The following is a 23,114-nucleotide window of genomic DNA, read 5'->3' on the forward strand; positions in this document are numbered from 1 at the left end:
TGTTTTAGAATAATTTGGTCAGATCTTCATTGTATCATGTCCAGCAACAGTCATGACTATTTTTCACCTCCATCTCTTCCTAGGAACAGGAAGAATTAATTGTAACTTGACCAATGTCCAGAGAGTCCCCAGACTTGCAGGCATCCAGGGGACGGGAAGGTTAACATATTCCTGCAGGCCCAAAGATGCCTGAACGGTATATGTGCCTAAGCAGGATATCTTCACATCCTCAGTGCTTGTGCGCACAAATATAGAGTTGAGCTAAGTGAGAATATCTATGAGTATGATCTGTTTCTCAAAAAAGTTTTAGATTTGTTTCAACCCACAAATGAGGCAAGCAATTTGGGCTGACATTTGGACTTACTTATTTCCTTAATTCCCAATTGCTTCACTGGGAACATTGAACTTTTCCTAATCATTGTGGATAATGAATTAGCAAGCTTAGCTGTAGATCATTCATAACTTTTTTCTTAATCCATAATTGAGAAAGCGCTTCCTTTTTTCTTTTTTTCCTTTGATGCTTCTTCATAATATTTAAATTTTTATTTCTTATGCTAGAATATTTAGAAGCACATAGGTAGAATGTTCAGCAAGATATGTATCTGTAACTGAAGACCTTTTTCAAATCTATCTTTTTTAGAAAAGATAGGGAAATTGGATATATTATCTGAGGAGGTAGGTAACATAATGAAAATAGTCTTTTTTTCCTTTTTATTTTTTTAAAGATTTTATTTATTTATTCGACAGAGATAGAGACAGCCAGCAAAAGAGGGAACACAAGCAGGGGGAGTGGGAGAGGAAGAAGCAGGCTCACAGAAGAGGAGCCTGATGTGGGGCTCGATCCCATAACACCGGGATCACGCCCTGAGCCGAAGGCAGACGCCCAACTGCTGTGCCACCCAGGCGCCCCTGAAAATAGTATTTTTTATTAAAAAGTAGAAAGGATTGCTGAGAAGAAATGTAAAAATGTGAATGATCACCAGCCTTTTGCTCACAAAAATGTTCATGCGGTTAGATGTCATTTTAAATATTTTAAATTTATTTTTAAATTTTTCATTTATTTATACATTCTTCTGGAATATCTGTTTGGTATGTATTACACATGCTTTGCAATATTATCAAAAGCCAAACTATCTGTATACTTTTTGACAGATCTTTTTTGGTTAATTAAATAAAATATTTTGACTCTTTTGTGCATGACCTTAAAAATCAGCACACTGGCTCAATTTTTAAAAACTCAAATGTAATGACATTGGTCCCCAGAAGAAGTGTTGGGGGTCGGGGAAAGTGATGGTTAAGGGAAAATTAAGCTTGTCAAAGTCATTTTATAAAATAACGTAATGAGGAAGAGTTACCTAGAAGGAGTACTTGGACTTGATTAAAATCACCTGAAGCATCAGTCAAGCCAGTTCAGATGAACATATTTGTGGTTCTGTGTGCTATTTCACAGAAAATGCTAAAGAGATCAGGTATGTACCCCATAATGGATTTACCTTGGCTCCTCACAACACATTTAAGTACATCAGTGATAATGAATGGTCACAAATCTAGGCATAAATTTAAGACTTGGGAAGTTTGGGTCTGGTGTTAAGAGTGCCTCACTATAAATAAGGACTGGCTGCCCTTGAACATTTTTAGAGCATGTGTGAATCTGGTGTTAAAACTAGCAAAATTCATTGCCCGTTTTTCCTTTGCTAGTGGAAAAATTTACAGTATCTCTCTTGGGTCTCTTGAGCTATGTGGGGATACACAAATCTCCTTTTTAGTGAGAGCCATACACTGACTTTATTAGTCTTATGGGAACTAGAATCAGCTACACTGACTGGGAGATTTGCTCATTTTAGAAAATTACATGGACTTTTGTATTTAGGATACTCTATATTATCTTAATTGTGACTCTTTTAACATAGTTACTGCTTAATGTACAGCTTTTCTATGCAGTTTTTAATCACCTTAACTCTGTTGCTTGAAGTTGAAGATTATAGCAGTTAAGACAAGATGACTGACCTTCCCCAGTGTCGGCATGGAGAGCCTGTGCCAACCAGGGAAATATTCGGATTCTATTAGGAAAGCGGTGATCTAGATTATTTAAGGTAGTAATAATAACAAATAGAAAGTTAGGAAAATGGTTTGTTGCCTGATTTCTCATTTTATAGAAAGCGGTATTTCCAATGGATTTTATACACTAACATATTCAACTTATAATTATCCATATTCATTGCCTGAATGCTGTAGGCAAGAAACTGGAAAAGGAAGCAACTAGAGATATTGCCCTAAAGATACTTATAGCTTGATATGGGCAAGAGGCAGTTTAAAAACAACTATATACCCCCAAGAAATGCATATATGCTCATATATGAATTAAATATGTATGTTTACATATTAATTAAAATAGAAATAGCAACACTATCATGAAGAAATGACCCAAGTGTCCATCAATAGTAAAGTGAATTACTAGGCTGTCTCATAGTTGCATGATATAATATAATACAGTCATGAGAATGAGTAAGTTACAAGTACATGTAGCAGCGTGGATGAATGTCATCAACATAATGTTGAGTGGAAGAAGCCAGAAACAAAAGAGTTTATACTACATGATTCTACTTATGAAAAGTATAGGCAGACATGTATCTATGCCATTAAAAGTCAGAAGAGTTACCATTGAGAGGCAGTGACTCGGGAGAGGACCAGAAGGAACCCTCTGGAATGCTGGTACCATTTTTCTTTGAGCTATATGCTATGTGTTTTCGTTTATGAAAATTCATACACTGTACATGTATGATGTATGCAGTTTTTTTCCGTAGATATTCTTCAATTGAGTTTTAAAATGAGCAGTATATTTAAGTAGAAGATGAGACCTTTGTGTTAGAAGTCTTGTGTAAAAGCCTGGGCTTTATCTGTCAGGTGTGATTGCCTTAGTTTTCTTGATAAATAGGGAAGGCTTGGAGTCTGGAGATAAAAACATTCCTGAAAGAAGGAAAAATACAAACAAAAGCAAAGAGGTGGAAGAATATGAGGCAACAGATTAAATGAACTTTCAAGTACTTGAGCGAATTTGGATAAGTACAAAGGGGAAAGTACTAAGTTAGGTTTGGACCAGACAATGAAAAAATTAAAAATATTATAAACAAGCTTATCATTTTTTCTTTAGGTTTTAGGAGTCTTTGGAAATTTTTGATTTATAGAATGGCCTAATTATGCTTTTGAAGTCTGGAAATTGAGCTTTGGAGGGTGGAGGGACTGAAGGGGAAAAGATCTGACCACTCCTGTGGTGTTAAAAGGGAACTCCCCACAGATCTGCGCTGATCAACTGGCAGCAGTGAGATCGTGACTGGCACATAATTGGTGCTCAGTATTTACTCAGTGAATACCAACATAAGCAATAAATGAAAGAACAGGATTTTGCATTAGACTGTGTCAATTGGCATTCTTGAGGAATGAGTGTGCTTTTTTGGTGGTTTATCTTTCCAAAGCAGAATCTGTTTTTTGTTAAGTAACACCATTTGAAATTGAGTCTGGAGCATGTGGTAAACTCTCGCACAATCTCAGGTGATATTCAGATCACTGAATCTTAACTACATGAGGTCCAAATTGTGTGTAGAACACAATAGTGGGCCAGATGTGTTACCGTTCTGCTAATTTTGTCAAAATGCCTTTTTAAAAAAAAAATATGTATATTTTTATTTATTTGACAGAGAGAGACACACCGGGAGAGGGAACACAAGCAAGGGGGAGTGTGAGAGGGAGAAGCAGGTTCCCAGCAGAGGAGCCTGATGTGGGGCTCAATCCCAGGACTCCAGGATTATGCCCTGAGCTGAAGGCAGATGCTTAACGACTGAGCCACCCAGGCGCCCCTGTCAAAATGCTTTTTGAAGTAAAATACAGACTTCTCTCATATGGAATATCGTATCTCTTTCTTGTTAACTATCCTGTATAGAAGATCAACAGTCACAGCATACATTGGGTTATTTGGTTAGGAATTGTTTACACTGCAATTCTTCAGTAGTTATTTTCCTGAAGGTCAATAATTCCACCATTTTGAGAAAAAAGATCAATGGTAGTAAAAATGCTACCTCTGTATTTTCCCTTAGAATTCTAACCACACAGTTGTACTCACTAGGTTTTGTGTCTATTTTCAAGGAAAGGGTATAGGTTTGTGTTGAATTGCATTGTCTAACTTAGTCTTGCTTGTGAATACTGGAAAGAACTTCGGGACATTTGGTGACAATTGGCTATGGCCATTTATATATAAAGAGGTTAGAAAGGATGGTACATTTCTCCCAGATCCAAGCAGGGATATGTGGCAGGTGGAACATGGAGGTAATTTATCAGAAAAGCTCATTGGGTGAAAAGGATGCCTGAATCATCTAATTCTTTCCAGCTAGCATTTGCTGAACTGAATCTACTAGACAATTGTTTTCATTTTCTCTTTTTGCTCCTGGACACAGTTTAATTGTAGAGGAATGAAACAGACAGCAAGCTGATCCATTGTATGTTAGTGAACAGTTTTCATTCCAACTTGTTATTTCTAAACCCTTCCTAATTCCTTTCTGCTCTTGCTTATCTACTTTCAATCCATATTTCACATTCTCATTAATGTTATCTTTTTTAAAAGATTTATTTATTTATTTGAGAGAGAGAGGGAGTGCATGAGCACTGGGGGGGGTGGGCAGAGAGAGAGGGAGAGAGAGTCTTAAGGCCAACTCAGCACTGAGCACAGAGCCCAGTGCTGGGCTCCATCTCAGATTAGGACCTGAGCAAAATTGAGTTGGACACTTAATCTACTGTGCCACTCAGGCACCCCATTAATGTTATCTTTATTTATTTATTTTTTTTTATTTGGGGGCTCTTGGGTGGCTCAGTCATTAAGCATCTGCCTTCGGCTCAGGTCATGATCCCAGGGTCCTGAGATCAAGCCCCGCATCAGGCTCCCTGCTCAGTGGGAAGCCTTCTTCTCCCTCTCCCAGCCCCACTGCTTGTATTCCCTCTCTTGCTGTGTCTCTCTCTGTCAAATAAATAAAATCTTTAATTAAAAAAAAATGTTCATTTGATTTTGCCACATCTCTGCTGAAAAAGCTTGATGTGACATTTTGGGAGGTATTAACTACTTCCACTGGCTTTTAGTAGTTGTCTGTTGAATCAACACTCATTGAGAAAAGAGAAAAATCTATCCTTGAGGGCATGCTAAGAGATAATATGACCCTAAAACAATTTTAGCTTAGTTTTGTTTTGCTTTACTGATTATATATTAAACTATCCACTCTATGTCAAGGTCTTCAGTAGCAATAATGAATTAATTAGCTCTGGAACATGTTCTGGAGTTCATTGTAAGTAAATATTGTTGCAGTTTAAATTCTGATTTAGGAATACTTATTTGAGGTTGCAAAATGTTTTTATAAAGTAGTGCTGTTATTGTTTTTTTTTTTTTTTTTTTTAATGTGGAGGGAAAAAAGAACAGCCTTTGAATTTAAATTTACATATTTAAGAGCTGAAAAATTTACTTCCGGCTCAAGAAAATATATTCAGAATTTATAAAGGGAACATAGTGATTAGAGGAAATATCGTGCAGGTTATGTGCAGGTTAATTTAGTGCAGGTTAATTATGAGAGGGATCAGATAACTTTACCTTTGCAAATCATATGTATTTCTCAAATCTAAGATGACTATTAAATGCCAACATACCATATTTTTAGTGGAAATTCTTATAACATTTTGAAGAAACTTTGAACACACATACCTCATACAATCCATAAACCTGTAAACATGAAACTATTTTAATGTGCCGTTATTTAAAATTTTAAAATAAGCGAATACATCTGAAATAAAGTTTTACTTGTTCTTTATTGTAACATAGAACCGAGACAAAACTTTAGGAGATGATATATGCCAGATGTGATTTGGGATGTTGAGTCAAAGACTCTTCTTAGTGGGGTGCCTGGGTGGCTCAGTCATTAAGCGTTTGCCTTCGGCTCAGGGCGTGATCCCAGAGTCCTGGGATCAAGCCCTGCATCGGGCTCCCACTCCACCTGCTTATCCCTCTCTCACTGGCTGTCTCTCTCTCTGTCAAATAAATAAATAAAATTGTTTTTTTTAAAAAAAAGACTGTTCTTAGTGTTTTCACTAATGTTTCTAATATACGATTTCTCTTATAAAAATAGTATATCCTGAATTCATGTTTTTCATCTTTCAAGGTGAATTTTGCTCTTTCTGTTGGTATTGATCTTTTTTTTGCAAAGTGATAGACACAAAATCATTTGTAAGTTATGGTTTTGTAAGACACGATTATAAGAAGATAAGCAATGCAAATCTAATGTATCTTGTTTTCTTTACCTTTATAAAATTTTCTTTTCCTCCACAGATTCACTTTCTTACACTCCATCTAAAAATATTTTTTGTTTAAGAAGGAAAAAAAGTGCCTTGTGACAATTTGCATAATATGTTAATGCGGGTATGCATCTAGACATCTGGATGGCATTTTAATATCTCATTCTCATTCAAGGAACTAGACCTTACACAGATGGCAGAGACAATTTTAAGAGCATTGTTGTAAACAAATAAGGCAGCCAGGAAACCAAACACACTCCAAGTTAGGCTTTGCCGCCAAAGAAGCTTTTTAGTGAGATGTTTTGACTACAAGATTGTACAGCCCTTATCAGTCTCTGACAAAAGGAGAGGTACCAGTAGGCAGTTTTCCTATACAAAGGAAAGAGGGAAAAAAAAACCACACACCAGCATGCGTTTTCAGGTTTGAATATTTGAAAAACTAAATGTATTTTTTACACTTATACAGAATATGTGGGTGCATATATACACACACATACATGTTCACATAACATATATACATGTATGTACACATATATAGATTTTAATAAAGTGGGCATATACAATTTAGCAATAAGTCCATTTCTTTCTTTCTTCGCTCCCTAGAAATACTTTCAGTCAAATTTTTGGCTATTAAAAGCATGGGACTCTGGAATCACACTGCTTGCACTTAAACACTGAGTTTAAATTCACAATTAACTAGGTTTCTTATGTGACCAAGTGACTTAAGTCTCTTGTTCCATCTGTTTTGTCATCTAGGATAATAATTGTCCCTGTTTCATAGGGTCAATAAGAGGATTAAATGCATCAAATACATAGCATATGCCTGTACATAGCAAGTATTCAATAAATGTTAGCAGTTATTAGTGTTTTAATTAATTTTATTTATTTATTAAAATATTTTATTTATTTATTTATTTATTTGAGAGAGAGACAGCACATGGGAGGGAAAGGGAGAGAGGATCCTGGAGCAGACCCCATGCTGAGCCCAGAGCCTGACACAGGGCCTGATCCCATGACCTCGAGATCATGACCTGAGCCAAAACCAAGGGTCAGACGCTCAACCTACTGAGCCACCCAGGCACCCCTTAATTTATTTTTTTATTATACTGTGTTTTTAAATCTTGCTTTTCTTTTCTTTCTTTCTCTTTCTTTCTTTCTTTCTTTCTTTCTTTCTTTCTTTCTTTTTTTTTCTGCCATCTTTAATACGAAAGCATTTGACTTGTTCTCTTATGTAGTAAGCATGGGTTTCTGGGTCTCCTGGGCGATGAAAGAAGTCTCAGGCTCTGAAATCAGACAGATTGTGTTATACCTGAATTTTTCTCTTACTGAATGGACTGCCATTAAAACTCTGTTGCAGTCAGCTTCATTATGTAGTAGGTGGGGACAGTTCCTAATTCACTGGATTGTTCTGTCCATGTGAAAATGTATATAAAGTAAACACTTTAAGGGACACCTATGCAAGTCACATTCTTTGTTACTGAGATTTGCATGGTTACTGCTATCCAAAGGAAAGGAGATTCAGCCAACATTTCTCCTTATTTTAGCTCTCTAGTAATCACTTATTAATTTGGATTAACTTGGGCCCATTTGGGTTTGAAACTGAGTGAGTCTTCTGTGAGTCTAGGTTTAGTTTTTAAAATAATGATTCACTCAAGGGGCTATGCATTTGTCATGCTTGCCCTTGGTTATAACAAAAGAAGTAATAGTTTTTCAGTAGAGACAACTGGAAAGGGATAGAAATAGAGATGTGAAAGCCCATCTAGAAGACAGAGAGAAGACACTCAGGGTGAAATTGAGGTAAGATACAACAGAGAGTATGTATGATAGATTTATTTCACTGATAGCTAAAGTATCCCTGATTAAGATGACAAGCAATTTGCTTTTCACTATTAGATCATCTGTGGGACTACCTGGTGATCTAGTCTATCTTGTCTACAAAACAAAAATGAGCATTTGCAGATTCCATACTTTAAATCCATTATGGAGACCACATCTATTACAAAATTTAGAAATAGATTGGTAACACCAGGAAAGGGAAAGAACAGGCATGGCAAATCTTTGGTATGCCTGCTGGCAGTACCTTATGTTATACCCTTGAAAGACATTACTAATCAATCAAAACCTCTCTCCCATTGAATACAGATGCAGTCTTAGAATGCTTTTCATTGGATGACTTTGGCAAGTCATTGGGGTGGGATGTGATACCAGAAATAGGTCAAAGCAAATGGTTTAGGACTAATCCCAGGAACAGCATTTTAAGTGGGCTGTAATATTCCATGCCATATGTGGGGCAAGTGTAATGTCTTAAAGGAAATAGGAGAGGATGGGCATACAGGATGAACAATATATTACATGATTTATATCTTAAAGAGACAAAATGAGTTCCGAGTGATAAAGCAAGTACATCAAAACAAAACAAAACACAATAGTACTTACACTACTGAGGGCCAAATAAACAGAACAGATCATCAGAGCAAGAGGAGGCCGTAAACCCTGATGTTTGAGGAGATTGGTCAGGACTAATAGAAAAGAGAGGATAAGAAGTTTGTATATGGGCACCAATAAGCAAGTCAAGTTTTCTGAAATGGATGTTCATGTCAGAAAACAGTGGGAAGTAGAATTGACAGGCCAAGCCAGAAACAAGTTGTGAAAGGCATTGAATGCCATGCTAAGAAATGGAAGTTCATTTGTAGGCAAAGGAGAACATTTGGAGGTTTTGAATAAGAGATTGTAAATGTCAGAACTGAGATGGATCTTAAGAGATCAGTTGGCCTAGCCCTCTACATTAATGCCTGAGGGTTTTTACTTATTTGATAGTAGCAGCTGATTATTTATGCTCAGAAGATTAAATGCTCTACTTATATAACTGATTATATACTTCCAGGTTTAAAAAAATGGAGGGAATTTTCCACAGTGAAGGGGAGATAGGATAACTTGGGCCATGCTCTCAAGGACACTGATTAGATTCCATATGCTCGTCTTAGTATTTTATAGTTTATTGCTCGCACAGCATTAGTTTCCACTTAGAGCAGCGTTTCTTAATCTCAGCACTATTGGTATTTTGGACAAGATAATTCATTATTAGGTGGGGGAATCCAAGGCATTGTAGGATGTTTAACAGCTTCCCTGGCCTCTATCACTAGATGCCAGTAGAACCCCACCCTCCTCATTATGACAACCAAAAATTTCGCCCAGACATTCTCAGATGTCTCCTGTGGGTTGAAATCATTCCTGGTGGAGAACCACTAGCTTAAAGCATGGGTTTCTGTTTATAACACCAAAAGAGAAATAATTTGCTTAGAGTTTAAAATACAGTCTTTACATATAATCAATCAGGCAGTGGTTTGCAGGATACGTTAGAGGAAGTAGAGATGGGAGACAATGAGAGTATGCAGGATGACCATGTCAATCTAGCTGTTAGTGGATGAGATTATTCACTAGAACTGTGGGCCTGGGATTAAGAAAAAACAGAGGTGTTGATAGGAGGGGTAGCAGCAGCAGTAGTAATGGCAGTAGAAGCAGTATTTATTGTACACTCATAATATTACTCCTCAAAAGAATCCTTTGAAATCATTGCTACTGTCATTATCCACACATTTTATAGATGAGGAAACTGAGGTTTAGTGGTTTCCCAAAGTAGAATCAAGACTCCACTCTACATTTGTCTTACTTCAACACTCTCTACTGTGTCACTCCTCAAACAGTGAGGCTTTGCAGTGCAATTGGTCAATAGGAAAAGGCCCTCCAGGGGCGCCTGGGTAGCGCAGTCGTTAAAGCGTCTGCCTTCGGCTCAGGGCGTGATCCCGGCATTCCGGGATCGAGTCCCACATCGGGCTCCTCCGCTGGGAGCCTGCTTCTTCCTCTCTCACTCGCCTGCTGTGTTCCCTCTCTCGCTGGCTGTCTCTCTGTCACATAAATAAATAAAATCTTTAAAAAAAAAAAAAAAAAAAGGAAAAGGCCCTCTGCTAAATTATGCCGTCATTCTCTGAATTCTGCTCACTTTATTTACATAAGTAAACAAAAATGATTCCCCTTAAGAATAGAATAGGCTGGTGCAAGACTCAGAGCCCCATCCTAGATGAGTTGGATACTGCCACATCGTGTTAATTAGTAAAGACAGAACATCCACAACACATAATATGTCCATTTTCCATGGGCATATTTTGCATGTCTTTTCATTAAAAATTCATTAGAAAGATAAGAGTTTGATTATCATGTAACAAATATAGCCAAATTATGGCATAAAGGAACTTTTTAAAAATGTAGGCAAAAGTAGTTATAAGATTTTAGGCATTATAAAACCTATTTTTTTTAACTGTTAGTATTGTAAAAAATTTTATACTATCTTAGAGACTTTTTGTAGATATTATTTTATGCCCCTAACTCAGTTTCACAATTTGAACTTGTTCATGAATATAGCAAACTTCCATTTTGCTCTGTAACTAATTAACTTTTTTTGTGGACTCCCCAAGCTGGTCATAACTCTCCTTTTATTTGGAGATACAAAACTTTTGCTTATTTTTCAGTAACACAGAAATACCTACATTAAGCCCACATAGAAGAAATATAAGGAGAAAAAGTCCAGAAATCACCTTTTGGAGCTGGTTGTAAAATTGTCTGATGGAATCATAATGTTGGAAAAATATAGATGCCTGTCTTGGAATCAGTAAATAAATTATGCTTATGATAAAATTCCAAATTTCTGACTTCAGAGTTTTATTATATATGTCCCTCAAAGTATGAGCCCAATAATAGGAGATCACAAGCTGGGTTCAAATATGAGTCCTGTTTATTTAGTTTTTCTTAGTTTTAGTTTCTCCATTTGTGAAGTGGGAATAAATTATAAACCTCACAGGCTGTTAAAAGAGAGATGAGATAATGTATTTAAAATGCTTACATAGTGTCTAGCATAAAGCGTATCAAACACGGTCACTTCCCAAGAGCTATTTACCAATTTCTGCAGTTGCTGTAATGGGATTGTAGGAGAATTGGACATAAAAAGGCTGATGTTATTTCAGTTCAATACTCAATATTTATGGAAACATCATTATTTCAGCTTTTCTGAGTATGGCATTTTTTTTTTCTCTCCCAAACACCTTTTTAGGTGATCTTTAACCACTAAGTGAATCAGTAACCTCCCTTCTATTGCAAAATTCAGTATGTATTACCAGGAAAGGATATATACTTATACATATAAGAAATGTAGGCATGTGACACTTCAATTTGCAATCATAAATGGGCTATGTGAATGTTACCGTGTTCTAGTGTCACCATTGAGATCCTGCGTTAAGTCTAGATTCCAGATCCTAAGTTTGTGTTCTTTGAAAATTCATTAGGCAAATATATTTCAAATGCACTTTCCATTTTTATTATTAGTCTCCTAAATTTTAATTATGCATAGTATAAATAATAAGAATAACACAGCATGAGACAAAGCACAGTATTTATGCATATTCCTTGTGAAAAACAGAGAATTGAAAGGTTATGAATAGACTTGACACCCATTTAAAAAATTGTTTGAATCTGTCTGGTATAATACTTAAAACTATTACTGAGGGAAGAAATCATGCTTACTTATACTTCTAGTATGTTTTGCTCTTAATAGAAAAAACCACACATACCGAAAACATGCTACATTTATCATTCTCTCTCTGTGTAGATGAGGCTTCCATGCCTCCTTTTCTATTTTTTTAATTTTTTTGAAAATGCCGGTGAACACTTTGGAGAAGTGTATGTTCTATTAGCAATTAGATTTCGTCAAATGGCAGGTGGTTATGAATTTTGCTTCCAAAAAGGAGACCTGAGGGATATTCCATATTAAAGGCTTGATTCCCTTTTGGTAGAAACATTCAAATCATTTGCTTTTGCTAAAAAACATCTATGAAACATTTCTTCTCTTATTATTTCCCTTGGGAGTAACAGTTCCCTATTATTCATAATTGTAAATGCAATGGACATTTTGAAGTTTATGTTCATGGGAATAAGATATTTTTGGACATATTCAGGATACAAAGCCCAGGAAAATCTAGTTTTTCTTTGTATATACCATATGTTAATTGGGCTAGCATAAATGGCCATTTCAAATTTGGCTGTATTATTCATGTTTTAGGGGGACAAAGAAGGTTGGGAAGTGAATTTAAAGAGCAGAACAATTGAGTCTTCATTGAAATTATGATACATTTGGGGAATAAAGACACCTATGCATAAAGAAATAATTTGTGAAGTAAAATATCATTAAGTGGAATCTATTGCCATTGTAAAGTAGAAAATGTTTGAAACAAGGAAGGTCTGTACTTTGAGTTAAAATGGCAATAAAAAGACAACAGAAAAGCAGGACACTCCAGGCAAGGCTTGCTCCTTCTGTGATGTCCCAATCTTTATTTATATGCTGTATAATCAGCCAGTGATAGCACTGATATACTACACCTGAAACACTGGGAGAGCACCTTTGAATCTGTTCCAGTCTACCATGTGATGCTAGTACCAGGACATCTGCCTTCCCTAGTAAAACTCCATAACATTTCACTGGGGAGAAAAGAATCTTCCACATGTGGAGTAGGGATATGAATCAGACAACTGCTAAACTACATGACTTATCTGCCTCTAAATAATTGGTTAACTTAGGCCACCTGTATTTATAAGCCTGGAGGTGTTCTGTGCCACTACACATTCTCCACAAGTAACAACTGCCTGGAGTTGCCAAAAGAGTAATTGCATCATGGTGAGACACTGCTATTTGAGCTCTGCCAAGGTAAGGGATAAAAAATGAGGAATATCAGTGAAAAGTAAGTGAAGACTGCATTATAATATGAATTCCATCTTGGAATTCATTCTGACCAGGAGAATCGGCATATAACGGAGGGGCTGACACTATTTTCAGTGCTTGCTTCCCTAACCTCATTTTCCCTCGGACCCCAACACACACCCCAGGCAGATAGATGCACAGCTGTATGTGCTTGGCAACTAGTTACCCATTTCATTGTTCAGTGCTTCTGGAAGGGCATCGAATGCAATTCTAGCCTGGAAGCATTTGGAAAAATAATACTGTTCCTGATATCTGTTTCTTCCTGAGTGACGGTTGAAGGTGACTTTCCCTTGTACAATCCTGCCTGCCGTTAGCAATTTTCCAAAATTAAATACCATATTTTTGTGTTTGATAGGCACAGCTGTGTCTTACCAAGGGCAAACCCACCTGCACAGCACTCTGTGTTCATTTATGTACTGAGAACTTTATTTAGAACCCAGTTTTATGGGGGGAAAAAAAGTCAAATTGTGAGAACCAATTTTGAAAGCAGTGAATTCTTGAATTCCACATAAGAGTTGTGAAAAGGGCGAATTCATTTGCTTCTAATAGAAGTAATACAGGCCTAGTCAAAATCTTCTCAGTGAAGCAAATGGGATGGCCATCCACCTGTGTGAACTATGTGTATACTTGTTTCTAAATCTAGTTTTAAAAAACTTCACAGTGTTCTACACCTAATACAAGTGAAACGTGGCAAGACCGAGTTTAGAAATTGGTATGAAAGTACTATCTCTGGTATTTGGCCAGATGACTCCATTTCTAAAAGTCTCCATTGTATTGTCTGCCAGTTGTACTGTCTGAGTAGTTGAATATCCACAGTCATTTGGAGCTCAAAGAATTCTACAATTTGGGATTGGGGGAGGTGGACTATATGGATTGTTTCAATTAAAATAGCATCTCTCCAGACAAAATTGATTTGATACTTGAGGTTACATTGGTTAACACTTGATATTTATGAGGGTCCACCATTTTCCAAAGTGTCATTCAAGTGACGTTTCCTAGTCTGTAAGTGTTCTCTAAGAACAGAGATTCTGGTGGTGCCTGGGTGGCTTAGTCATTAAGCAACTGCCTTCAGCTCAGGTCATGATCCCAGGGTCCTGGGATCAAGCCTGCATCCAGCTTCCTGCTCAGCGGGAAGCCTGCTTCTCCCTCTCCCTCTGCCTGCTGCTTTCCCTGCTTGTGCTCTCTCTCTATCTCTCTGTCAAATAAATAAATAAAAAATCTTAAAAAAAAAAAAAAAAGATTCTGTAGTACCCACATTTGAGTCATAATTCACATTAGCAATTCAAGACTGAGAAATCCTGCAGAATAGAAAATTGTTTCTCAAACTTAGTTGATCTTATGCGTTAGATAAATTTCCTTTGCCCCTCCAGATTTATTTTTCCACCTTCCATGGAGCTACCCCATATGGGTTATAACATTGGATTTCCTTTCCACTGACTTCTAGTTTTGCAGCAATGATGAGCACCCTCTGGAGAAAGGAGAGAGGGAGAAGGATCTGAGAGAAAGTGAAGTCAAGGTTATTATTTCTCTGGCTTTCTTACATGCTGACTGTATCTTTCCATCAAGGATCACACTTCCTGCCAGGTGGGCCTCTCCACACTACTGTCCCTCCAGGTTCTTATAAACTCTTTCTCCCTGCACCTTTCGTTCATAACCTGGTAACACACTGCCTTTTGGTTACTGTCTCCCCTTCTGTTTTCCTCCAACTTGCCCACACCTTTTAAAATAGTTCCTGTTTTTAGACTCTTTTCAAATTATCCACTTTGAGTATGTCTTATGTTTTCTGCTAGTATTATGAGTGATACTCATAATATCCTTTCACCTTGCTGCTTCATGATATTTTGATGGAAATAAAAATTGCTACATTTAAAGTGAGGAAAACTGGGGCGCCTGGGTGGCACAGAGGTTAAGCGTCTGCCTTTGGCTCAGGGCGTGATCCCGGCATTATGGGATCGAGCCCCACATCAGGCTCCTCTGCTATGAGCCTGCTTCTTCCTCTCCCACTCCCCCTGCTTGTGTTCCCTCTCTCGCTGGCTGTCTCTATCTCTGTCGAATAAATAAATAAAATCTTTAATAAATAAATAAATAAATAAATAAATAAATAAATAAATAAATAAATAAAGTGAGGAAAACTATTGTGGTATCCAAGTACCTAGAACATTGTTGATTGATATAATTTATAGACCTAACTGTAATTAGTCATATACCTCTCCCTGTGTAGACATATTCTCTGGCAGTAAAATCAGATACTTCTGAATTTTATCTGAGTTTATTTCACCATTGTCACCTTTCCTTTTACTATATTAATTTTTTTTAAGTATAGTTGACATACAGCCTTAGCCCTGTTGCTCTTAATGGATTTTACTGTTATCCAAGAGTGATAACAATTTAGATAGTCAAACATCAGTAAGCCATGCCATTTATCTATTTAGTCAATAAATATTTATTAAGCAAATATTTTTGTGTGTCTAGCATTGTACTAGGTGCTTGAAAAACAAAAGGTAGAGAAAAATTAACATGATCATGGCTCATCTCAAAGCAACCTGCGTTCCCACCACCACAATAATATAAAATACCAATACCAATTTTAAACTTAATAATAGCTAACATTTACATAGCTCTAAGTGCGATGAAACATTTATGTATTTTGAGTGCTTTTCCTGTATTAACTCATTGAGTCTTTCCAACAACCCTATTTTTAAAAGTATTAATATTATCCTTATTTTACAAATAAGAAAATTGTGGCAAAGGCACATTAAATAACTGTTCGAGATTATACTGCAAATTAATGGTGTTGTAGCTGGGTTTTGAATGAATGCAGTCTGAGTGCAGAGAAGACATAATTGATGAATGAAGAGAGGGAAGTAGGAGGACTTGACTAAATTGAGATCCAAAGGATGAAAAGATGAAGAGAGAAGAGTATTCTAAAAGGAAGAGCTTGTGCATGTGTCCTTAAAACCTTAAAGATAAAACTACTGTATGACTTAGCAAACCTACTTGTGGGTATTGATATAAAAGAATTGCAGCATTATTCACAATAGCCAAGATATGGGAACAACCAAATGCCCCAGATCAATGAATAAAGAAAATTAGGTATATACAACAGAATACAATTCTGCAATATGTGACAACATGAATGAGATTGGAGGACATTATATTAATGAGTGTGAAATAAGCCAGTCTCATACAGACACATACTGCATGATTCCACTTGTATGAGGTATCTAAACTAGTCCAATTCATAGAATCAAAGAGCAGAATGGTAGTTGCCAAGGACTGATGGAGAAGGAATGAGGAGTTACTAATCAACAGGCATAAAGTTTTATTCAAGCAATATAAATAAGTTCTAGAAATCCACTGTACAACACAGTACCTATAGTCAAGAGTAACGTATACTTTTTTAAAAGTTAAGAGGTTAGATCCCATGTTAAGTGTTCTTACCACAATAAAATAAAAATTTAAAAATTAGCATGACACCGTATCATCCAGAGCAGAAGTTGTTAGGTAGTTGTCTACATTATTGACCCGATATGTAGCAATGGCTATAACATGTATTGGGAATTTAAAACTTTGGTTGTCAGCCGTCTTGTACAAGCAATATGTTTTTAAAAACTGGATAATTTGATGACACCCTTGAAAGAATTAAAGTAAAAATAAATTAAGTTTCAGAATATTTAAGAACTATTTTCACAATTATTGAAGAATTTGTTTGTTATTTTTGAAGAACTAAAGAACTCTTTACTGTCCTGGCCATATAATATTGTACAAGTCACAATGTAAATTTCTTACAATGTCTAGCATACAAGATACCTTTCTTTAACAGTAGTGTGCCTTTATATTAAGCCTTATCGCTTCCTTGCAGCAACTTGTTCCCAATTCCGCTGAATGTGCCATGTTCTACCAGAGAGACATCATTGTAAGAGTATATTGTCTCAAATGTAGTAAAAATCGGTTTTCATATGGTGTCAGGTATAAAGTGCTTTTGAAAACTCTTTCGTGCTTGCATGGCAGTGCTGACAAGCAGAGTAAACTAAGTGTTCCACATTTCCAGGTTCAGAAAAATGCCCGTTGTAGTGCCAGTCAGCTACTGCAGGGCCTGCTAGGAAATGGCTCAGCAAAAGAATCACTTCTGGAAACCCAAGCCTCTGGACATTTAGAGGACTAGAAGGAGAAAGGCAGGCAATTCCATAATCTTACGTCTTCCCGTGCTAAGGGCACAGAAAAGGCCAATTGAACTGTCTCCCACCCCAACCTTTCACAGATGGCCTGGAGTGTGAAGAAAGGGGCAGGAAAGAGGCTAAGGTGCCAGAGGGAGTTCCCAAAGCGGCCTGTGTTTCCTCAAGTTGCCCTGGCAAGAACATCAATTTCTCTAGAGTCAAGTTTATTCTATAGAAGTTGGCTGGGGCTTAACCATCTTCTTAGTACTCTGCAAGGACTCTGCCCACAGAGAAAGGGGAGCCCAGCACCAGGAGTGTGTAGATGCTTTGGAGGCCACGAGTCTGGAACAGAGTGATATTAGGGACTTTGAGACAAGAGTGTGGAATTTTAATAGTTGGATTGCATCACAGAAATAATCACGCTGGGCTGCATTTTCCACCAAAAACAAATGAAAAGAAAATTATGTCTGCTCTAGGCAGATGGAGATAGAGGGCTGCTCTAGATCCAGAATGTTATATTCAGATTTACCATACAGCAAGATACACATTTGCCCATATCTGCATTGATATTTCTAGTTGAAATTGGCTACCTTAACGAAGGTCAAAATTTGGGAGCCCATTTGTAAAATGACTTAGTGTAATGTACTGTTGATCATTTAAGAGTCTGGTCTTCTTGGAGGAAAAAAGAATATTGCTTATCTGTGTAAAACTCAATGTAAGAAATTTCACTCAGACACGAATACTAAAACAACTGCCCACCCCTTAAGAAACAGACATATTTCTTTTATGTTTAGTAAAATTCTCTCTTTTCTTTGGCTTGCTTTATACTGGCTCACAGCTACTGTTATGCTTAACATATTTGCCTTTTTAAAATTGTAACAACTTTTTCATATTTTGTGTTCTCCTTTTTAAAGATTTTATTTATTTATTTGAGAGTGGGAGTGAGAACTAGAGAGAGAAGCAAGAGAATGGGGAGGCTGAGGGAGAAGCAGATCCCCCACTGAGCAGGGAGCCCAACGCAGGGCTTGCCCCCAAGACCCTGAGATCCTGACCTGAGCAGAAGACAAATGCTTAACCTGCTGAGCGACCCAGGCACCTTTATTTTGTGTTATTATTATTATTATTTAATCTCTGTTTCGCATTCTCTCTTTCTGTCTCTGTCTCTCTCTTTATCAGGTTTATCAGACCAAAATCTTTTTCGGAAATGTTGATGTCTAAATAAATTTAATGGTAATTTTTAGATATACTTCATTTGTTCTTGATTTATTTCTTCTATTATAAATACAATTTGGAAATAGGTTTATGTGGGTAAAAGTTACACATTTATATATATTGATTATGCAGTTATATAGTGTATATATATATACACATATATGAAATTTTAATCAGATATATGATTATATACACACACATGGGACTTTCATTATTTTTTTTTAATTTTTATTTTTAAATGTGAGTGAAAAGAGCTGGTGGTGATGGTATCTGAATCTGTTGTCCCAATTATAATCTCACAACTCTGAGCTCCACAACACAGTTGGAAATACCATTTTTCTGCGGAATTCTTCTGCTGGTGTTTTGCTCCCAGGGAAGCAGAGAAAATAAAGAGCTGACTGCCTTTAATGTTTCAGCTTTTTATGTCCATTATAGTGTTCTGCTTTTAGCAAACACCCCCACACATTAAAAGTTTGCTTCATATTTAACCTTAGGAATTTCCTTTGGTAGGTTGGTCCTAAGAACTTGCCCTAGAATTACACAAATGCTGTTAAAACATCTATTTGTGCTTTGCATTTCTTTTTTTTTTCTTTTTTTTTCTATTCCAACTGAAAGTATACTTACTCTAAAGTGCACATTTGCAATAGGCATATATTACTAATGGCAGAAATAAATTTCAATGCAAATTCATATTGTTCTTGTACATAGTGAAGTGACAGCTTTTTGGAAATCATGCACACAAGGCTCTCCAGGACATCTCAGATCTATTATCGATTTCATGCATTGTGAGACTTTTATTTTGGTGTCCCTCATCCCTTGGTTTTAGGTGAATTTTTTTAGCCTCTCAGTATTATCCATGCTCTTTGGATCACCCAGGAGTTTTTCTAAGATCCCTCCTGAGAAGATGACATACTAATATGTGACTATGTAATTGAATTTTTGACATATGCAAAAATAGTTGTAAAGTCGATAAGAGAGAAAGTACTGTAAATAGATATTTAAAAGAAGGGAACAGATGGCCTCTTCGTGAAGATGTTCAGATAAAGCCGAAAAATCACAAACAGATGGTTTATACGTATGGGGTAGGTTGATGAGGGAACCTGAAGCTGGTGGGGCAGAATGGACAGAGCTCCAGCATTTCCTAAAAAACTGAAGTTTGGGTTGTCAGAGGAGAGCCTTATAGACTACATGAAAACACAGGCAAGCTATTAAAAATGTGGCACACTCCATTTCATCTTCCTGGAAACCTCCATTTACATTTCATTGTTCCATCAGTAAATACATAATTAATACTAAACTGTTGGGGAGGAACATTTTAAATGTGAGGATGATAGGGCAGATAAAATACAGATATTGCAACATGTACACAACTAAATTAATGCTGACTTAAATTCCTTTTCAATATTCACTTAGACTTGTTTATTTACTTTACAAATAAAATCTTAAGAGCATTCAAAATATACCAGCTCATTTTCACACATATACCTATTTCTAGTTGTGGGGAATATATAGAGTTTTTAGGAGAATAAGTAGTCCACGAGCTCTTTTCTCTCTCAGGCAGCACTTTCCATGTGAGACAATTCTCATAACAAAAAGGCAGACAAACTTGTGTTTTTGTTTTGTTTCATTTTTTTTAATAATTAGGCAATGCTTGAATGATATAGCTGAAATAATGTAGAATTACATAGATTTGAAAGTATCTCCCACCCCCACCGTTCTCTTTTTCCGATTTTAAATCTGTATTCTGATCTTTAGTGGCGACCACTGTTACCATTTTAGTACATATTCTCTTCTATCATTTTCTATGAATTTGAATGTATGTATATGTCCAAATGCACATATATGGATTTTATTCAAACCTTTATTCAGTAATTTCTGTTCACAAACTCTTTTTTTCCTATTAATGTTTTAGAATTTTACACAAATCCAACTCATTTTGATGAAGGACTGCATAGTATTGCATAGAATGAAAGTACCATCATCTATTTGTGGAGTATTTGGCATATTTCCATTTTACGCAATCTATTACCAATCATGCTTCATTGAACAAATATGAACAGATGTATTTATAGTCATGTGTGGAAAAATGAAAGGAGGATTGCTAGGTGGTACCAAACCATAACCATTAAATTTTTTTGATAGATGGTGTCAAATTGCATTAAACAAATTACATTTCCCTCAAGATTGTATGAGAGCACCATAACTCAATTCCCTATCAAAAGTAGATAGTGATTTTAACTTGATTTTACAAATATTAGTTTGTAAAATATGTTAGAATTATTGTTTAACAACAACTAACTATAATTTGAACTGTTAGAAAAATTTTCCCCTCACATCTGAGCTCAAATTTTCCATTAACACTGATCCGTTTGTCCTGGTTCTGCTGTTAAGAATCACAGAGAAGATGTTTCTACTCTGCGTATATAATAACATCCTCACATCTTAGAGACCACCATGATGTCTCTCTGAAATGTTGTCTTCCATTGACTTAAGTATTTGTACCTAGTTCCTTTCATCATTTCTAATTAGATTGGCTTTTTATCATTTCACTCTCTCTCCTCTATATGTATTTGGCTTTTTGGTATAACATACAAAAGTAATATTCAGAAACATAGACTACTCACCTGTGGGGAAGAAAAAAACTAGTAGTTTACGGAGTCCTACATAAAGAGCAGCTGCCATAGTACCTGTGTTTTCTAGTCTTATACTTAACTCATAACAGGAATTTGAATAATATGGAACAAATATAGGGAGTCACACTTCTTTTTCTTGAGAACTGATCTATATATTCATGCATGTTACTTGTACAATTTTGGCAAGAAGATTGATAGGGCTGTGCTGTATCTACCCCTACAATATATCCCCCTGGAAACTTGCTGTATTAGTTATACACATTGATTAAGATCACCAGGTTTCATTTCAATTCTACTTTACTTGACCTTTGGAGACACAACTCTTTCTACCCATCCTTTTTGGCTTTGTCCAAGCTGCTGCTACTTCCTTCATATATATATATATACATATATATATACATATATATATATATATATATATATATATATATATTTTTTTTTTTTTTTTTTCCCCTATTAAGCTCCATACTTTTCATGGTCTTTATCATGACAATCCACTGTAATTTCTCTGGGTTCTAAAAGAGAGTCGATTTATCTTCTGTTTCATTTGGATGTGCTTTGTCCCTGAGTAACACAACCTTTGAAAAAATAGATTTGGTTGATTTATTTGAAAATGAGATTCATAATTTTTTGCAGCAAATATGCCTGATTCTAATTTTTAAAACTTTTATTTCAGAAGATTCCAATTATATCTTAAAACAGATTTAGGTTCAACAGACATTTAAGTAGCATCTGCTTAGTCAAGCATAGTACTAGGAATTTTTACTATGCATTGCTTTGTTAGCAAAACTTATTAAGTACATGGAAGTGAAACTTTGAAACAAGAGCCATGTTTTATATCAGAGGAAGAAGAAACAACTCCTATTTTAAGTCTAAATCTGTAAAAAGAATACCAGTATTTTATGTGTGCATGTTTTCCAGTTTCAGACCACTTAGATGTATTAGCTCAAGTGATTACCACAATATGGTGGAATACTAATATTTTCATTTTTAAAGAAGAGAAAACTGTGTTTGTGGTAGATGCTGATGTCCTTGCCACTATTCCACAGTTACCTGGGCTAGGTCTTGAGTGTTTTTCTTTCTCTCTGGCTTCCAGCAGAGTGCCAAATTATTTCTTAGTTTTAATTGCTTTACTCCAGGAGTCTCTGTAATCAAAAGAGGCAGCAACTCTTCCTTAGTTACTGGTGTGCATAGGTTCATACTCTTTTTTAAATGAATATGTTTTACTGAGCTTTCCAACTTCTTGGTGTGTGTTTTTTGTTTTTTGTTTTTTGTTTTGTTTTGTTTTGTTTCCCAATGAGTGAGGAAAGAAGGCATGCATGCCATATTTGCTCAACATAATCCTATATTTCCATGAAGTTGGCTTATTTTCAATGTTTACTTTGTTTACCACACATTCTATAAATCTTTATTAAATGAATGAATATAGGACTTCTGTGGTATTTAAGTCACAGTATACATGGCCCCTAATTGGCCTATGTATCTATTTGCAGCACCTCAAGCTCCAGCATTTTGATAGCACTTACTGAAATATTCTTTTGATTATAGCAACTATTTTTGAATAAATATTTTGATTTAAAACGTTGTACATTCAGAGAGAAAAACGAATGTGCATAAATGGCAACCATTTTATTTCTTCCGGTGCATCTTTTTCTACATTGGTATAGACCATACACTTATAAATTCTAATAGCTACATACTTTTACATTCTATTGAAAAACTATCTTTTGCTTAAAAGTTTTGCACTTGTTGAATTTCATAGTTGATTTTTTAAAACAGGCGCTGCCCTAAGTTTTGCATTTCCATTATAGTTCAAGAGTGATACATAGTTTTCCTCTTTACATATTTGTAGTTTCATAGATATACATTTGTTATTCATATAACAACAGACTTGTCTGTGACTAAAGTATGTTTTTTTACAAATTTTCTTTTTTTTAATTCTTTTTTTTTTTTTTTTTAAGATTTTATTTATTTATTTGACAG

The sequence above is a fragment of the Ursus arctos genome, unplaced genomic scaffold (genome assembly GCF_023065955.2).
Source record: "Ursus arctos isolate Adak ecotype North America unplaced genomic scaffold, UrsArc2.0 scaffold_14, whole genome shotgun sequence".
NCBI classification, from domain to species: Eukaryota; Metazoa; Chordata; class Mammalia; order Carnivora; family Ursidae; genus Ursus; species Ursus arctos.